This window comes from Lynx rufus, unplaced genomic scaffold, assembly GCF_022079265.1.
Source record: "Lynx rufus isolate CCGP_SWC_20201006 ecotype Redwood Valley unplaced genomic scaffold, mLynRuf1.p SCAF_17, whole genome shotgun sequence".
In the NCBI taxonomy this organism is placed as follows: domain Eukaryota; kingdom Metazoa; phylum Chordata; class Mammalia; order Carnivora; family Felidae; genus Lynx; species Lynx rufus.
In genome coordinates, this window is record NW_025814831.1 from 26,927,315 (window position 1) to 26,946,389 (window position 19,075).

Genomic DNA, 19,075 nt, shown 5'->3' on the forward strand with positions numbered 1-19,075 from the left:
GGGTAGCTGGGGCTCCTGCTGCATTGCCGTCAAGCCCTCTCCCTGGGGTTGGCGGCATCTGTCCCCATGTGTGCTCACTGATGGAGCTCAACAAACTTGATGTTGCAGACTGCTGCCCCGGGCGGGCACGCTGCCAGCATCGTCTGCGTATCCCTGCCCTTGCCGCTTCCTCTGGCCTGCTGAGTGTCCTGTGTCTCCGGAAATGACTCTGCCTTAACCCTCCAGGGAATAGGGTATTTGTAGGGTGCATTTCTTGAGATGGCCTGGGGGCTGGGGTTCATGAGCTTTAGGATTTCTGGGGTCTGCATATTCCTAGGGTTCTGGGTCACTTTGACCAGGCTTCCCCTGAATGATGATTTCAGTGACAAGAGGGATAGAGTTGGCTGACCCTGGGACCTGCCTGAATGGTCCCTGCTGTTCCCTCCCTAGAGAAAGCCAAGGCTTCCTGTTGGGCTCCCCTTGGGCAAATGCCTGGCATGGACAAAGGAAGATGATGAAATAACAACCATGATGAATGGCCACTGAATGCTTTGCACACGCTGAAGAGCTTTCTGTGGATTATTTCACTGAAACCTCAGAGCAACTCTATGAGGTAAGTGCTATTAGTATCATCTTTCTCCTTTTAGGGATGATGTAATGAGGCTCAGTGAGCTTGCACAAGTTGCCCAAGGTCACAGAGCTAGCAAGGTACGGAGCTGGATTCACACCCAGGCCAGCCCGTGCTCTGAACCGTCTGCTCTAGCAGCTGATGGACGGGCACGAAGGTCACCCAAGTGGGGGGGGGGCGTTGTTCAGACTCCAGTCCTGACTTTGCACTGCGTCCTGTGGCAATTTGGACCAAGTCCATTTACTCATTCATTGATTCCTTGAATATTGATCAAGTGCCTCCTCTTCAAGGGCTGGGGGCCCGGTGAAGTGATGTCTCACGTGAAGGGCTCACACGTGGTAACTGTGACAGACACATAAGCACATCATCTGGGTTGCAGAGGGTCAGGTGCTTTATGGAGCAAGGCAGAGGTGCGGGTGACAGTGACTGTAGGGGGCAGGGGTGAGGGTCTGGGAAGATGTGGCCTTTGTGTGGAGCCCTGAAAGAGAAAGATGCTTGCCAAGCTTTCCGGGCAGACAGAACTGTGAGAGATGGCCGAAGATGCCCGGAGTGCCTTAGGAACTTTGGGTTGTCTCTATAGGTGGAGTAGAAGTTCACGAGTGTGGTCTTGGTTCTATAATTAGAACCTACATGAGAACCACCTGGGGTGTGTGCAGCCAGTTTGTTAGAATGCAGATTCCAGGCTCCGTGCCAGTCCCGCTGAACCAGAATCTTTAGGAATTGGGGCCTGGAAATCTGCATTTCAGCCAGTGCCTCAGGACACTCTGATCTGTACTGAAGTTTGGCACAGGTGAGGAAAAGCAGAGGTCGGCAAACTTCTTCTGGAAAGGGAGAGTAAATATTTCAGGCTTTGTGGGCTAAGAGGAAAATTGAGGACACTATGTAGGTACTGATAACCATTCAAAAACTAGGGGCAACTGGGTGGCTCAGTTGGTTAAGTGTCCAACTCTTTTTTTTTTTTTTAATTTTTTTAACCTTTATTTTTGAGACAGAGAGAGACAGAGCATGAACGGGGGGGGGGGGGTCAGAGAGAGGGAGACACAGAATCTGAAACAGGATCCAGGCTCTGAGCTGTCAGCACAGAGCCCGACGCGGGGCTCGAACTCACAGACCACGAGATCACGACCTGAGCCGAAGTCGGACGCTTAACCAACGGAGCCACCCAGGCCCCCAAGTGTCCAACTCTTGATTTCAGCTCAGGTCATGGTCTCATGTTTTGTGAGATTGAACCCTGCATCAGGCTCTGTGCTAACAGCATGGAGCCTACTTGGGATTCTCTCTCCCTTTCTCTCTGCCCCTACCCCCCCCCCCAAAATAAATAAACTTAAAAAAATAAAAATACAAAAACAGGTGGTGAGTGGACTTGACCTACCGTAGTCTGAGCATAGCCTGCCGGCTCCTGTTTTAGACAGTTATCCATCATCTGAGTGGAGAAGAACTGGGACGGGCAGAAGTGAGGAGAGCAAAGCCAATGCCATATCCAGGGGAGCGAGGAGAATGTCTGAGTTAGGGCTTGTAGAGCTTCCGGGGGGTGGGGGCTAGAATGTTAAGAGATGGGATAAAGGACAGACTGGACAAGAGCTTGGACAGGAGGGTGGGGCCGAACAAGGAGTCAAGAATAACTGAACTGTTGGCTCGTGCTCTTGGGTGGACGGGGATGTCATTAGCTTACGATACGTAAGAACGTGTGTGAACATAGTGCCGTGTTGAGCAGAGGTCCCGTGGGTTGAGGACTGAAAGGGACGTCTTTGCATTTGGCCATTCAGAGGTAATTAACGACGTTTGTGGGAGTAGATTTAGGAAAGCAGTGGGCATCAGATGTCAATGGATTTGACAGGAATGGGAGTCAGGAAATGGAACAGGTCGGCTCACTGTCCCCACGCTCTGGCCAGCAAGCCCAGTGAGTGCTCTTCTCAGAGGCAGAGCTTGGGGAATGCACAGTCTCTCCCAGCCTAGGGCCCCGACCCCACAGACTACTCCCAGTGGTGGGTCAACTCACCTGGGGGCTTCTTGGTGTGTGTGTGGTGGGTGTTCTTCTCACCATGTGGGTCCTCAGCAGTTTCAAGATCCAGTGATTGTTGGTACATGTGTGGAAGATGGGGGAGGAAAGGGGCATCCTTTCCCAGGAAGTGTGTCCTTCCTGAACCTTGGAGATGGCAAACAACCATAGCCCACCCCTAGAAGTAGATGTCCTCGTAGTTAGCATCCTTTCTGCAGAGTTTCTGTGCTTTGGCTGGTACCAGTGGCATGGTGGGAAATGACGGAGACTGGGAATCCTGGCTCTGTGCCTGACAGCCTCGTGGTTCTGTGAGGCACTTTAACCTCTCTGAGACTGAATTTCCCTCTCTGCAATGTCAGGGGTTGGATGGGATGGAATGGACTCACAGGTGTATTCCAGGTTTGAGCTCCTATTTCTGTGGGATGCTGGGGCAGATGCCTTGCGTGGACACAAGCATCTTCCACTCCAATGTTTTGTTTAGGGGTGTGCCCAGGCTGTGTCCTGAGTGCCTGCTGAGGTGTGTACCGAGGGCACCCCCCCCAAAGTGGGCACACCAGCCTCTGCCCCACCCTGAGGCTCTGCCCCGCACACCTGAGTTCATCTTACTGTAGTCTCCACGGGCGCTCACTAAACTCATTCTACCCCGTCTCATGTCAACATTTTCTTTGATCGCGGGGGAAATGAGGACATTAAGGACAATGTGATGGATGGTTTCTTTTAAAGCTAACTTTTGTTTTTAATATAAAGAATTGTTCTTTCTTTGAGGTCATTTCCTCTCTCCCTTCATTTAATCGTTAAGATGTGCATTCTTTTATGAAATAAGGGTAAGGGTAGATGGTAGTTTTTTCTACTGACCTTACTTAAGAAAATGGATGTTTGTAACATCCATATGGGTCCCTGCCTGATTTGGGGGGTATCTTATTGAGCCATGAAATCCAAGTTTCTAGGCTGGATTGTGACACCAAATGGGGATAATAACATTGGGTACTTGCACAGAATTGTTGTGTAGATTGAGGTCCTGCGGGAAGGCACAGTAGAAGGCACAGGAAGGCACAGGAAGGCACTCTTAGCCACTAGCCACACCCACATCCCCCCCCCCCCTTCAGACATTTGGAGGGCCCACTCATGAGAGTTCAGAGGAAAACAAGGAGCCGGGACACCACAATGCTCCTCTCCCCAGGGCTGGCTGAATATTTCACCCTTTCTGGAATCCTGCTGTCTGGAATCCTTCCCAGTTGGTTGTTGAAAAGAATAGGGAAATAAACATTACATTCATGCATTCTTTCATCTCTTTGTTCCTTTATTAACCTTGCACCTCTTTCTGTTTAATATGTTCTAGAATTGAGTATATGGACATGGTAGGATACCAAGCTACCATTCTGCTTGGAAGACAGACATGCTGAGCCAACAAAAGCTATATGTTGTGGTCAATGCTCTTAATAAAGTCAGATGGAAAGAAGTAGAATGAGATAGATTACACAACTCTGGTTATTTCTGCAAATGAGCACTATCTTTAATCCTGAGCTTCCTGGAAACCTTGGTAAAAAGGAAAACATGTTCCTGTTGTCCAATATGGTATTCCCAAACTTCCATCATTCTTCAACAGCCATTGCGTGTTTTTTGCCTTTCCTGTGGATCTACCCAAATTTTTACGCGCTTGCTTTTTTTTTTTAATCAATACAATTATTTCACTTAATTAAATTGAAAAGAAAATTTGATATTTTCATAGCTGGAAGACCACCATCACTTACCACAAATAGAGGATAAACACATACATAAATGCATAATCATTAAAATAAGGAATTGTCTGCTAATATAATTTAAAATAATCTGAAGTTATTCTGTCTGCCACTTAAAATGCACCAGCTACACGAGGGTAATAAAATGACATATGTAAGGTCAATTGAAGACAAACTTCTTTCTTGGCATAAAATTCAAGGAAGTATTCATTGCAAGAGACCAGAAGTTCCATTCAAATGGATGTTTCTTATGAACCCTATAAAAATTAAGGGCATAACATTAAGTCTCAACACATTGAATGCTTTTCTTTGGGGAGGTGTGCCAGTAGCAAGACAAACATGCTGTTTCTGAAGCTCTGACTCAGGAGTTTGCAAACTTATTCTGTTAAAGGGATCCGTAGCGAAGAGTTAGGCTTTGCGGGCCATATGGTCTCAGCTGCCACTGCTATTCTGACTTTGTATCTTGAAGTAGTGACAGACGTGTAAAACAGGAGTGGTGATATTTCAATAAACTTTATTCATGGACAGTGAAATTTTAAATTTTGTATATTTTCACGTGTTACAAAATATTATTGTCTAAAAATTCTTTTCAATCACTGAAAATATTAAAAGCATCTTTAGCTTGTAGGCTATATAAAAACAGTCATGGGCTGGATTTGGCCCAAGGGCTATAGTTTCGAGAACTTACCAGAGTCGAGATCTGTTATGTTTCGTCCACTGTGGAAGGCTTCACAAACCAGCAGCAAGGTCATGTAAGGGGTTGGCAGCAGAGTTAGAACTAGAACCCAAATTTTTCAGTTTCGAACTCTGAGTCCGTCCCCGTTCTAGATGCTGCCGCTCTGGATGGAGGAAGCATTTACTCTGTGTCAGGCCTGATGTAGGTCTCTTTGTAAATAGAATCTCACTTAATCTTCCCGGCATCCTTTGTGTGGCATTTTGATCCCATTTTGCAGGTAGAGAAACAGAGATTTAGAGAGCTTAGGAATTAAAAAACTGCTAAGTCATGGAGTCATAGTTTATACCCAGATCTATTTGGTTCCAGGGACTTTGCTAAGGAATTGCCTTGACTTTGATAAAGAATCGTTTGCCTGTCTTCTTTCTCCTGCACCCAGGCTTAACCCCCACAAGACTGCTCTTTAATTATAAATGCCTGGCTTGTGGGGGAAGAAAACATGGCCCCCACTTTTCAGTAACAAATAAGCTCTATGATGGATGAGGCGAGTGACAGCAAGCACACAGGGGAGAAAAGTGCTGTTTTGTTATATTTCCTAGATTCTTCTTTTAAAAAATTTTATTAACGTAGAATTGACATACTAAATGGTGCATACTTAAAGTGTACAATTTGATGTTCTGACATATTTATACACCAATGAAACCACCACCACAATCAAGATAATTAATGTATCAATTGTCCCCTCCACCAAAGTTTCCTTATGCCCTTTCTAACTACCCACCGTCTGCCCTTCTCTGCCTCACGCTATATCCAGGCAACCGCTGATCCCCTTTTGTCACTATAGATTAGTTTGCATTTTCTATAAATCTGTCTGATTCCTTTACTCAACATAATTATTTTATAATTTATTGCACTATGCATGAAAAGTCCATTCCTTTTCATTACCAAGTAGTATTCCATCGTATTGATATACCAATTCATTTATTCATGCACTTGTTGTTGACATTTGGTTTGTTTCCAGTTTGGGGGTACTATAAATAAAGCTTCTAGGAACATTCATGTATAAGCCTTTGTAAGAACATATGTTTTCATTTCTCTTGTATAAATATCTAGGAGGAGAATGGCTGGATTATATACTAGGTATACGGCTTTTTGGTTTTTTGTTTGTTTTTTTATTTTACAAACTGCCAAACTGTTTCCCAAACTAGTTGAAAATGCCATTTGCTCCACATTTTCCCCAACATTTGATACAGCTGTTCCTTTAAATTTAGATATTCTAATAGGTGTGTGGTTTTAACTTACATTTTCCTAATGACTAATGAGAGCTTAGGCTTCATTAATTACCACTAATGAATAATGATAGTTTAGTTTCCAACTAAAAATAATTGAACAGCTTTTCATGTGCTTACTTGCCATCTGTATATCTTCTTTGCTGAAGTGTCTGTTCAAATCTTTTGCTCATTTTCTCATTGTTTTGAAAGGTCTTTATCCTGCATACATGTCCTTTATTGGATATACGATTACAAATAATTCCTCCCAGTCTGTGGCTTGCTTTTTTCCCCCTCTTAACAGCGTCTTTCAGGGGCGCCTGCATGGCTCAGTTGGCTAATTATCCAACTTCAGGTCATGATCTCACAGCTTGTGGGTTCGAGCCCTGCATCAGGCTCTGTGCTGACAGCTTAGAACCTGGAACCTGCTTCAGATTCTGTGTCTCCCTCTCTCTCTGCTCCTCCCCTGCCTGTGCTCTGTCTCTCTCTCTCTCTTTCAAAAATTAATAAACATTTAAAAATTTAAAAAATAGCATCTTTCAAAAACTGGCACTTTTAATTTTGACAGAGTCCAACTTACCATTGTTTTGATGGATCATGCTTTTGGCATCTTTCTAAAAAATCTTTGCAAAGCCAAGATCCTAAACATATTTCATCTACATTTTCCTTTAGAAGTTTTATAGATTTAGGTTTTACGTTTAGGTCTATGATCTATTTTGAGTTAATTTTTGTATATGATGTGAGGTATGGATTGAAGTTCAATTGTTTTCCATATGAATATTCAATTGTTCTAGTGCCATTTGTGGGAAAGACTATGTTCTCACCACTGATTGTATTTATACCCTTTTCAAACATCAGGTATTCATGAGTGCGGATCTATTTATGGATTCTCTGTTCTGTTTCATTGATCTGTTTGTCCATATTGATGCCAATATCACACTGTTTTGATTACTGTAGTTTATGGTGAGCCTTGAAATTAGATGTAGTCCTCCACCTTTGTTCTCCTGCAGGACTTTCTTTCCTTCTCATCTGGAAACAATGCTGGAGTGGCTGTGGAGGGTTCTGCTTCTCATTCTTTGCCTGATCAATGACTTGAATCTCTGAAAGCAGAGACTCTCTCATTCTTAGCCATCTCTGCTTAGCTCCAGTGGCTGTCCTGGAGACACCCGAAACCCTAAGTTCTTGCTGTACCACGGTCCCAATCTGTCTGAACAAAGTGGCCCTGTCTTGTGCCTTGTGAGCAGGAAGCAGTGCCCGAGGGAGATGCTCAGTGTACAGTGATTACAGGGAAGGCCCATGAGGAGCTTGGTACATGACTGCCCAGTAGGGATGCTTTGTGTTGGATTGTGACAAACTGATCCGGTCCAAATCTCTCTTGGGGAGTAAGGGTGCGAAATGCAGACAGAGGTGGGTTAGGAAGCGATGAGTTGTCACTTACAAGAAAGAGCTGGCAACCTTGTCCTTGAGTTGTTCTGTCCCAAGCATGCTATGCTCTCCATTCTTTTTTCTCCAGATCTGCTCTTTTCCCAAGAGGCCCCTGGTAAAGCCGTGTCCATTCTCTTAGTCACACAAGCCAGAGTCATCATGGACACCACTACTCCTCAACTCCTATCCACAATAAATCCCCGACTGCTGTCGTGTTTACCTCCCAATTTTCTCCCCCACCCATCCCCTTCTCTCCATCTCCCTGGCCACCACTTGGTCTACGTGCCATCACCTCTCTGCTGAACAGCTTCAACAGCACCCAACAAATCTCCCAGCCTCCTCTCTAGCCACCCTCCAATCTGTTTACCACATCATTCAGAGGGACATTTTCATAATTAAACTTTACTTTGAGATAACTGTGAACTCATATACAGTTGTAGGAAATGATATAGAGGGATGCCATGCACCTTTCCCCAAGTTTCCCCCAACAGTAACATCTTGAAAAATGACAGTACAATATCACAACCAGGGTATTGACCTTGACAGTCAGATAGAGAGGCGTTCCAGCACCACATGGATCCCTTGTTGCATTAGTCCCCGGGGGCTGCTGGAACAAATTACACACTTGGTGGCTTAAAACAACAGAATTGGGGCGCCTGGGTGGCGCAGTCGGTTAAGCGTCTGACTTCAGCCAGGTCACGATCTCGCGGTCCGTGAGTTCGAGCCCTGCGTCGGGCTCTGGGCGGATGGCTCGGAGCCTGGAGCCTGTTTCCGATTCTGTGTCTCCCTCTCTCTCTGCCCCTCCCCCGTTCATGCTCTGTCTCTCTCTGTCCCAAAAATAAATAAACGTTGAAAAAAAAAATTAAAAAAAAAACAAAAAAAAAACAAAAAAAACCAGAATTTACTCTCATAGTTTTGGAGGCCAGAAGTCTGAAATCAAGGTGTCAGCAGGATCCAGTTCTCTGAAGCCTCTAGGAGAGACTCTTTCCTTGCTGCTTCCAGCTTCTGGTGGCTCCTGGCATTCCTTGGCTTATAGCAGCAACATGTAGCAACATGTGGCTGTTGGCAGCCATTTTGTTCTGACATAGGACCAGAGAATGAAGCCAACAGAGAGGGAAGCAGAGCTAAAAAATCAACTCTTGATGATACTTTTTGGATCCTTGACAAAACATGTGCTTGAAGAGAGAGTTTTCAATTTGGTGAGCTAAAAATAAATAAATAGATAGATAAATAAATAAATAAATAAATAAACAAATCCTTTTTTCTTCCTGTATGCAGCGAAAGAACGCTGATTAAATACATAGAATGACCATTGTCAGTGACTTTCTCTCTAGCCCTCAGTTTCCCCATCTGTTAAATGAGGAGGATAAAATAATGAGTTCAATTTAATTCTTCAAAGATATATTGAGCATGCATTGCCAGGTAGGTGTTTGTGCTTGGTACAGAAGGATGATTTAAATGCAGTCCTCCCCCTGCAAGAATTTGTGAGCATAAACCTAACTGTAATACACTCTGAGAATGGCTCATTACTACTATGCACAAAGTGCTCTGGGACCACAGAGGTGTGCTTGATTTGGCCCCAGAGGAGACTCCACTGAGTAGGTGACATGGAGCCTACGTTCTGAAAAATGACTAGGGCTTTTTTTTTTTTTTTTTTAGCAGAAAAAACAGGAAAGGGCATTTTAGTTAAAAAAAAGAATATGAGCAAAACTCCAAAGTAAGAAAGCTCATGATGTGTTTGTGAAATAGTAGTTCATTATGCCCAGAGCTTAAAATAGAAGAGGGAGAGGAATGGGCTCCAGACTAGGAGAGGTCAGTGGGGTCTGGTTGCCATGGCCCTGCATGCCGTGTTGGGGATTTCGGGCTTTCTCCTGCAGGAGAGATGGAGGCAGGGAAATGTAATGATTCGACTTGCATTTGGTAAGATCACATTTGTGAGCGAGAAAGACAGATTGCTGATGGGTAGAGACTGGTGGCATAGGGACCAGTTGGGAAGTTATTGCAGTGGTGGAGGTGAAAAATGATGAGACTAAACCATGCATTCAGGGATAATTTGCAAAGTGTTATGTGTTGGATATACTGAATTGGCATATGGTAGGTGCTCAAAAAATGTTTGTGGAATACACATTGCTGAGTGATGAGGAGCATGTTTGGGAGAGGATGGATTGATTACCTGAGGGTTATGAATCGGGTGATGGGTGGATGAGGTTAAAGAAGGGAGTTCGTGGAGGTGTCAAAGCCTGAAGAGAAGCCAAAGGAGGACTCCAGTGACTTTAGCAAGACGGTTTGTTTAGAGTGACAGGGTGGGAAACTGAATTGCAGCACATTGAGCGAAGGCAGCAAATAAATGTAGTGTCCACTTAGAGGAGATTAGGGGCTAAGAAAAGGAGAGAAAATGGTAGATGGGAGAGGGGAAGGTGGTCAAGTGAACCTGCTGGTTATCTTCCAAGCTCTGTCCCCCACTTCTTGCTTCCTAACAGAATCCCAATTTTGTTAACACCTCCACCCTACCCTGATGAAACCCTTTTGACTCAGAGTCACATGGTTGGGTACCGATTAATCTAAGTCAGTCATGATAATCCCATTTCTCTTTGCCATTGATGGACTCAAGAACATGAGCGTTAAGTCCATCAGTGCAGAGCATTCGTCTGGCAACTGTTATTTATTCTCCAGGGATGGGCACTTGACCTTGTGGTCCAATCAGACTGATCAAGTGTGCCCATGGCTGCTACTGGCCACTAGATAACCACCAGGAGAGAAGCCAGTCTGAGGACAGAGAGCTGGACCTTGATCTGAATGGTGTCTGGAGACTGCCCTACACCCAGGTTTCTCCTTAACATGAAATAATACATTTATGATTGTTTAAACCATGTTAGTTGAGTTTTCTGTTAAGTGCAGCTGAAAGCATCATTGATGAATATCCGTGGATTTTATTTTATTTTCAGGATGGAGGGTACTCAGGGTCAAAGGAGAAAGTTCAGAGATGAGAAAGAAATTAAAGACACAAAACAGAGGAGAAGGGGGTTGATGGGGGAGGCGGTTGGATGGCAATGATTGTGTGCAAGACCGCTGGTGGAGGAGCTGACTTGGGAGGAAACAGGCAAAGTCCTTCCTCATGGTACAGAAGGGAAAGTGGTATGAGGAAATGAGTGAATTGGGAGGTGGAGACAAGTTGACAGAAGGATCTGTAAGGACACTTCGAACTTTCCTGCCTGCAAGTGCTTCCCCTCTAGTCAAGGAGGTGAGTGGCATCAGTTGATAAAATCCAACACCCCAGGGTGGGGCGGGGGGCGGTGTGCAAAGAAGAGAAGGACCGCCTCCCGCTGGTGTCATGAGGAGAATCTCCATCGGGGAGGAAGATTCTGGGTCAGGCCTCCAAGGATGAATGAACTTAGTGTTGGGGGTGGTGGGGTAGAGTGTCCACACTGTGCTTCCATTTCTGTTATCTCGTTTAAATCCCTGAGGAATGTGTTGAAGCCACAGGGACAGACCACTTTGGCTGCAGCAGATAGTTCACTGGGTGGGAAAAGTCAGGCTGGAATCAGATCCTAGAAAACCTGATGTGCCAGGCTGGGGTTATTAACTTTGATGGACTTTGATCAATGTTTCTCCAACTTGAGTAAATAAAATATTTCTTGGTAACACCAGTTTTGACTTAAAATTTTATCAATATAAGAATACCTCAATATATATAGATATAATACCTAAATATATACAGATATATTGTTAATATAATAATACCTCAATATATACAGATATAAAACTCCTTATGCTTATATCTCTTATATGAATCATAAAATCAAACCTAATTTACCAATTAAATACAAAATGAGATAAAACTAATAAAATTCCACATTAATGTTGTGGACCAGATGATGATGTTTGCTGAAAGTAAATGGCCTCTCAGAGGCAAATATGGTGTTGGCTGTTACTGAGAGTGATGTGCTGGTAAATTGCCTTTCCAGAAAAAAGAAAGCCTGTGTCATAGTGTTTGCTGATTTCCATGGTGTAAATACTCTTACCATGGCTCCCATCATACTCGCTGCATTTTAACAACAGGCTCTCACAATGCCTGAAAATCTGACCCTTCACTCTTGTGAGCCAGAACACGCTGCTTCCAGCACACCATTGCTTTGCGGCTTCTTCTGAATTCCCTGTGCCTGTTTTTCTGTGTGCTGTACTAAGTAACTCCGTTGTCCCCTCCGTATTCTGTTCCAGTTCCTATAAAGCCTGTGTTCATTTGGGCACAGTGATGTAACGTAATTTGTTCTTTGCTTTGATGAATCTATCATTTATGTATTAAAGTAGTCACGATTCTTTTTTCCTTGAAGACAAAATGCAGGTATTCCTTGCTATTTAAATCTATTCAGTTGCAAAATCAATATGGTGAGATTTCACATGGCAAGGCGTGCCAAATTATCCAAAGCAATTTTGTTCCCCAGTTTTGGTAACAAATCCTGAGAGTTTAGATAGCAAGGCGTATTAGCCCTATTTTTTTAAATATGGATTTTATTTAGTTCCTGAGTTCAGATAGCAAATATTTAGATAGCGAAGGATACTTGCAGTACTCTTTGCCATAAAAACAGTTGTTGACTTATGTCAACATGACTACTGAAATATCAAGATAGTATTCAGTTAGGTAAGGCAGGGGGTTTCCAGATGATTCAGGATATGCTTACATTAATTTTTAGACAATCATTGAAGTTAAAGCACAAATTTAAGAAGTTGTATCTGTCAGAAATGCTTCAGCTGCAGGTAGTTGAAAACCCATCCAAGAGTGGCTTAAAGTTTAAGGGTTTTTTTTAAATAATTTATTTTGAGAGAGAGATAGGGAGCAAGTTGGGGGAGGGACAGAGAGAGAGGGAGACAGAATCCCAAGCAGACTCCCTGCTGTCAGCACAGAGCCCAGCTCAGGGCTCGAACTCATGAACTGTGAGATCATGACCTGAGCCAAAGTCACGAGTTGGACCCTTAATGGACTGAGCCACCCAGGTGCCCCAAGAGTGGCTTAAACTTTAGATATTTGTTGTTTACGTACTAAGAAGTCCTGAGGTAGACAGACTTCAGATTGGTCTGCAATGCCAAAATGGCATCGAGGATCCAGGTTCTTCTATCTTTATCAACCATCCAGGAGTGTTAGCTTTTTTTTAAGCTTGATGTGTATGGCCTAAGAGTCATAAAACTGCTACTGTGGCTCCAGGCATTGTGTGGTCATTCACATCAAAAACGAGAAGGAAGAGGCAGCTCCAGACTCACCTATCTCTGATTAAGAAAGTTAGTTTGTCTAAGAGCCTTCTAGCAGTTCACCATTTCCATAGTCCAAACTTGATCACATGGCCTCTAACTACCAGAGAGATTGGGAAATATAGTGCCTGCCTCTCCAGATGCTATAGTAGAAGGCAGCAAGAAGATCATAGTGGAAGCATGGAAATGACTTTTGTATGCCGGTGGAGACAATCCCAATGAAATTTGTAGGACCTTTATGGGTACATCTGTGGAATCCTCAGCACCGAGGGACCCACGCTTGAGAATCTGACCAAGGCAACTACTCACGGTGCTAGTCACTAGTGTTTGGGTAGCACTTACTGGCACAGAACATATAATAAGTGCTCTGGGCGAGGGGAGGACCAAGGAAAGACACACACACACACACTGCCCCTGTCTTTGAAGGACTTAGCTAGTTTACCTGCACATCACTGCATTGCACTAAGTGTCTGGATTCTTCATGGAAGACTTCCTTGTCTTATGTGTAGTTTCTGTATTTGAATCATGAGGACTGACCGCATTTGGGAAGCAGCATCCAGTGTCTTCACATGTTTGACTAATAGGTACTGAGTACATCCTTTGTTCCAGGCATGGCACTGGGCACTTGGGCTACATCGTCAGCCAGATGACTGACAACCAACCGCTATGGAGACAAAGTAAAAGGTGTTAGGAACTGTATGAGAGAGAGAGCCTTGTTTGCCCATGTGAGGAGGAAGTTGGTGGAGGCCTGAGGAAGGCTGAAGCACATATCAGAGCATGGAAACTTGGCAGTCGTGTTAGGGTTGTCAAAATTAAGGCTCTTAAGGGGCACCTGGGTGGCTCATTGGGTTCAACATCCAACTCTTGGTTTCAGCTCAGGTCATGATATCACAGTTCATGAGTTCAAGTCCCGCATCAGGTACTGCACTGACAGTGCGGAGCCTACTTGGGATTCTCTCTCCCCATCTCTCTCTGCCCTTCCCCTGCTTGCTCTCTCTCTCTCTCTCTGTCTCTCAAAATAAAGAAACATTAAAAAAAAAAAAACAAGGCTGCCTATGATCCCTGCATGAGGTGATATATTTATTATTATTGTTGTTATTTTAAATGTGTTATTGTTATTATTTTTACTCATAGTGAAATGGGTGTCGCAGGATACCAGGAGACAGGACCCAGTTCCAGTCTCACCCACTAGGTTAGTTTGCTAAGGCAGCCATAACAAAATACCACTCACTGGGTGGCTTAAACAACAGAAATGTATTTTCTCACAGTTCTGGAGGCTGGAAATCCATGATTCAGGTGCGGTCAGGGTTGGTTTCTGGTGAGGTCTCTCTTCCTGGCTTGCACACGGCCACCTTCTTGCTGTGTCTTCACATGGACTTTCCTCTGCACATGACTGGTGAGAGAGAGCACTCAGGTGTCTCTTCCTCTTCTTGTAAGGGCACCAATCCTATGCAGTTAGGGGCTTGCCCTTATGGCCTCACTTAACCTGAATTCCCCCCTGAAAGGCTCTCCCTAAATAATTATAGTAATATTGAGGGTTAGGGTTTCAACCTGTGAATTTTGGAGGGACACTTGTATCTATAACAGCTACTCGCCACTTATTCCCCATGAAGTGCAATGCCAACTGCTGCTGCTTCAGAATTACTAGTAGTGTTTGTCGTCCTGAGTCTGAAGGTGGGTCATTCAGTTGTCTGGACACTCCTGGACCCAGAGCCAGGCCACTCATTGACTGACAAGGTGGAAGAGGCACATCTACTTCCTTGGAGAACCATCAGAGACTGTGAAGTGTCGGGTCTGGGAGGGTGGGGAGCTGTGGGTGTTCTGATCCTGTGTGTGTGTGTGTGTGTGTGTGTGTGTGTGTGTGTGTGTATGTGTGTGTGTGTTTTCAGGGCAGAGTTGGGAGCTTATAGTGACATCCGATCATGGCTCTTACCTCATTTGGGATGTGGAGGGGCAGTTTTCTATCTATTCTTTTATAGAAGCATAAAAAGAAATAAATATGAATCCTACAGAAAGCAGACCTTTTAGCAGGGGATTTTCAGGCATTATATTTTCTCCTTTGTTGTAGATATTCAGTCCATCTCTGGGAAGATACCCATGGATCTTGGTGAGACCCATGAAGTATGCTTCCAAAGAAAAGGAAAGACCTTCCATGGGGCTGTCGGGGTGTTTCAGGCCCCAAATGAGGTTATGCCTCAGGGTTTTCATAAGGGCTTTGCTATCCAAGTGATGTGTCTATGGAGGTCTAGGGCTGTGGGCCACCTCTGCTGCCTGGGTGGCCACTGAACGGAATGCAGAAGAGGCTCCAGGGCCTGGTTTCACTGGAATGAGAAATTCTAATAATGAGCCCAAGCCATCTGCCACATGTCCTGCTTTGGAGAGCCGCTGTTCTCTTTGAATAGACTTTCTGCTAAGCAACCCAGCAGCTGGTGGCCACAGAGCCATAGGCCTGTGAGAGACCCTGGCACAACTCAAGGATCATGAGGAGGAAAAGGAACTCCTGGGGGCACTGTGGGCACTCCTGGTCACTTGCATTAGGGGCAATGGCAAGCCCCATTGGCCCTAGGGGTTAGGAGACCCAGCTCTAGAATAAGTCCAGATAAGTCACTTCACCTTGCTGGCCCTGAGTGACTTTTCACAGGGACTGACACCGAACAGGTGCTCAGTAGTGCTGACAAAAACCTCACTGATCTGCAAAACCATGCCTGTCTTGCTTATCTCCTAGGTTTTTCTTGGAACAATATAAATGGAAATCTATTTAGAATTACAAAGCACTGTAGAATCTCAAGGTATTATCATAGTCAAACCAGGGGAGGGAGGAAGGAAAGAACTTTCACAGGAGGCCTGCTGTGGGCCTGATACACCAGGCATTTCCATGTAGCCTCTTTCTGAATCCTTACAGTTATTCCAGCTCAGGAGTATTAGTCCCATCCTGGTACATGGGTCCTCTGGGCCTCAGAGAGCTAAAGTAAGTCTTTCCAGTCTCATGCCCTGTGAGGGGCAAAGCTGGGGTGTCATTCATTCTGCCAGTCATCCTGGCCTCCAGAGGGAGAAGATATAGATGTCAGGCAGTGTGAACGCCCCAGTAGGGACACCAAGAATCCTGAAGCTGGGGAAGACTACGAAGGAGCCAGAAAGGCCCCAGAGAAGTATGGGGACTGGTAATAATTAGCTGAGATTGGTGCAGACACTGAACATGTCCCAAAAGCCGCTGTCCCTGTCTTCCACCTTCCCCTCCCCTGAGCCCCAAGCTGGACTGGGTGGGACTGGGCTGGACTGGCCTGGCCACCGGCTCCCTGCCCTCCTCACCTCTGGACTCACTGCCCCCCACCTGGCCCTTCTCATGCCTCTTTTACTTTCCCTGCCAAGTTCTGTCATTTAAACCCCCCTAATTTAATAGGTTTGTCTCATTATTTTGATTAATCATATTAACTCATGTTAATTAAGAGAGAGAGTTAGGCGATGACAGAGGTTAATGGAATCAGCCCGTGTTCTTCTCTGGCTTTTGTTGGGGGCCCTGACAGGCAGCGGGGGGAAGAAGAGGAGAGACTTGGGAATGGAACGCCGGCTGGGCCAAGCCCAGGACAAGCCAGGGAGTCTGCACAGAGAGAGTGGAGAGAAAGGTATCAAGGAAACGATCAGTTACCAATCAGAGTTCCCTGCTAATTGAATGTCTGATTTTATTAATGATGGAATTTATAAAGGTCCTTAAGAAAAGAAAAGAATTTATTCAGTTCAGCAGTTAACTGTGAAAATTAATGCAGAAGATATAAGTTAAAATGGCCATTTTATTTGTCTTCCTTTTGTCCCCCTAGTGGTGGGGATGAAATTGGACATATCACCTCAAAGGGCTTTTCCATTTCTGGGCTCTCTGGATCTGTTGACGTAGAAGCAAATGGATGGGTCTGGGGCCTCAACCTGATGTTTCAGAGATGTGAAACTTGTCTGAGGTTTCACAGCTTGAGAGCTTCCGACCCAGGATTCCGACCAGGCCCCTGACTCCTGTGCCAGGGAGGTTTGTGAGGAGAATGAGTCATTTTCCTCACAATTTAATTCCACAGCTCCAGGGAGAAAGCATTAGGATCAGGGCCACCTCAGTCTGATGACGGTGACTTTGGTTCTAGGGAGGAGCTGTGGCCTCCTGGCTCAGGCCCCATTGGAAAGGACCTTCGTTTGGAGAAAACAGAAGTGGATGGAGGCAGACATAGGCGGATATGGAAATCACTGTCTTCCAAGTTGTTCTGGGGCCGGGAGGCCTGGTGTTATGGATTGAGGTGAGTCCCCCAGAAAGACAGATTGAAGTCCCAGCCCCAGAAACTGTGAATGTGACCTCATTTGGAGATAGGGTCTTTGCAGATGTTATTAAGCTAAGGTCATCCTGAACTAGGGTAGGCTCTAATCCAATGCTTGGTGTGCTTGTAGGAGAAGAGAAAGGACCCAAACACTTAGGGAAGAAGGCTAGGTGAGGGGGGTGGGTGAGAAGAAATTGGGGTGATGCTCCATAGGCCAAAGAATACTTGGGGCTACAGGAAGCTGGATGGGACGAGGAAGGATTCTCCTCTATAGCCTTCAGAGGGAGCATGGCCTTGCTGACACCTTGACTTTGGACTTCTAGCCTCCAGAACTCCAAGAGAATAAATTTATGATGTTTTAAACCACCCAGTTTGTGGTAATTTGTTATGACAGCCCAGGAAACGAATTCACTGGAAAAGTCTTGACTGGATTTTTACTTGCTGGCTGATGTTTCCTTAGCTTAAGATCTTGATCCCTGTTAAATTACAGAAAATGTTCTTCAGGCTGCCATCTGTTCTTTGCAGATAATTGCAAGGAGGGTGTGATGTGTGGCACTTCTTGGGGTCACACAGGGCAAATGCAACTAATGCCGAGTGTAACTTTGATCCAAGCTTGCCTGGGGCAGCCCTCACCATGACTGCTGAAACACCTGGTCCCCAAACCTGAGTCTTTTCCTGGGCCAGTAATTCCAGTGTACCTGTTCTAAGTGCTTTTCTCTCAGACCCTTGGAATGTAAGTGAATTCTTTATGGCTTGCAAACTAATTCTTACTAGAGTGTCGGTGGCTCCCTGAATCTCCCTTTACATATGAGGATTTGAAGGGTCTGATACAGGGATTTCACCCCTTCCCCCTGCTGCACCATGACAGACATCATTAAGAGGTCGTAACATACTTTTCTGCTATGCCTGTGAGAATCCAGGGCTCCAACTGAGCAGAGCTGGCACTTTAATATTTATTTGTTCATTCAGTAAATGTTTATAGAGTGCCTGTTAGTGCCAAGCTTGGTGCTTGGGTATACACTAGTGAGCAACACAGGCAGTCCTATAGCCTGGAATAAACTTTTGGGTCATCCTGACCCAGGGAGAAAATCACTCACCTGGAATCAGAAATGCCACTACTTGGACCATGCACTTGACTGGTGTCAGTTTGCTCATGTATAAAATGAAAAGGCTTAGCTATATTACTTCTGTGGTTCTTTCCATCTAAATTCAAAACTCTGCATCTGAAAAGCAGACTGAAGAGTGAGTGTCTCAACTAACACCCAAGTCTCCAGTGGTTAGAACTCCAAGAAGGTAGTAGTCATTTGGGCAGAGAGGTGGAGAGATATCTGGGAATCACAGAGCAAAGAGATGACAAAGGCCTTCAATCACACCCAGACAACACAGTGCCTTTACCAGCTGGGTGATGAACCCTCTGAATCAGTAGTCAGCCTCCTTTGTACTCAGAGATGAAGGATAGACACATGTGGGAGCTCCGTGGATGAAGGAAACTTGGGAACAAGTTAGTCAGCTGCAATAAAGCTAATGGAGCAAGCAGAACTGGAGAAACTATGACTTAGCAACAGAACATGTGAAAAAGAGTTAAGGGCTGCAGGTAGCTCCCAGTTCAGGAGGAAGCCACTGGGATCTTAACTTGCACTAACCGAAATAGCATCCAGGATAAGGGGAACAAGAGTCATTCGATCTACTATGCAACTTGTCCCTGGAATACCATATTCATTTCTAAACCCCACATTTTAAAAGAGAAGGGTGGGTATGAATGAAAAGTTTGACACTTAACAGCCACTATTTCGTTTTAATCCTGACAACTCCATAATCTAAGACAATC

At 44.9% G+C, this 19,075-nt stretch overlaps 1 long non-coding RNA gene across 2 annotated transcripts in view; it reads left to right on the top strand.

Moving 5' to 3' along the window:
* LOC124512622 (uncharacterized) overlaps nucleotides 1–19,075 on the top strand; it is a 91,194-nt gene that overhangs the window by 12,808 nt on the left and 59,311 nt on the right. For both annotated transcript variants that reach the window (XR_006962168.1, XR_006962169.1), the window contains exon 2: nucleotides 430–592. This is a non-coding gene — a long non-coding RNA (uncharacterized LOC124512622). The remainder of the gene's footprint in view (nucleotides 1–429; nucleotides 593–19,075) is intronic.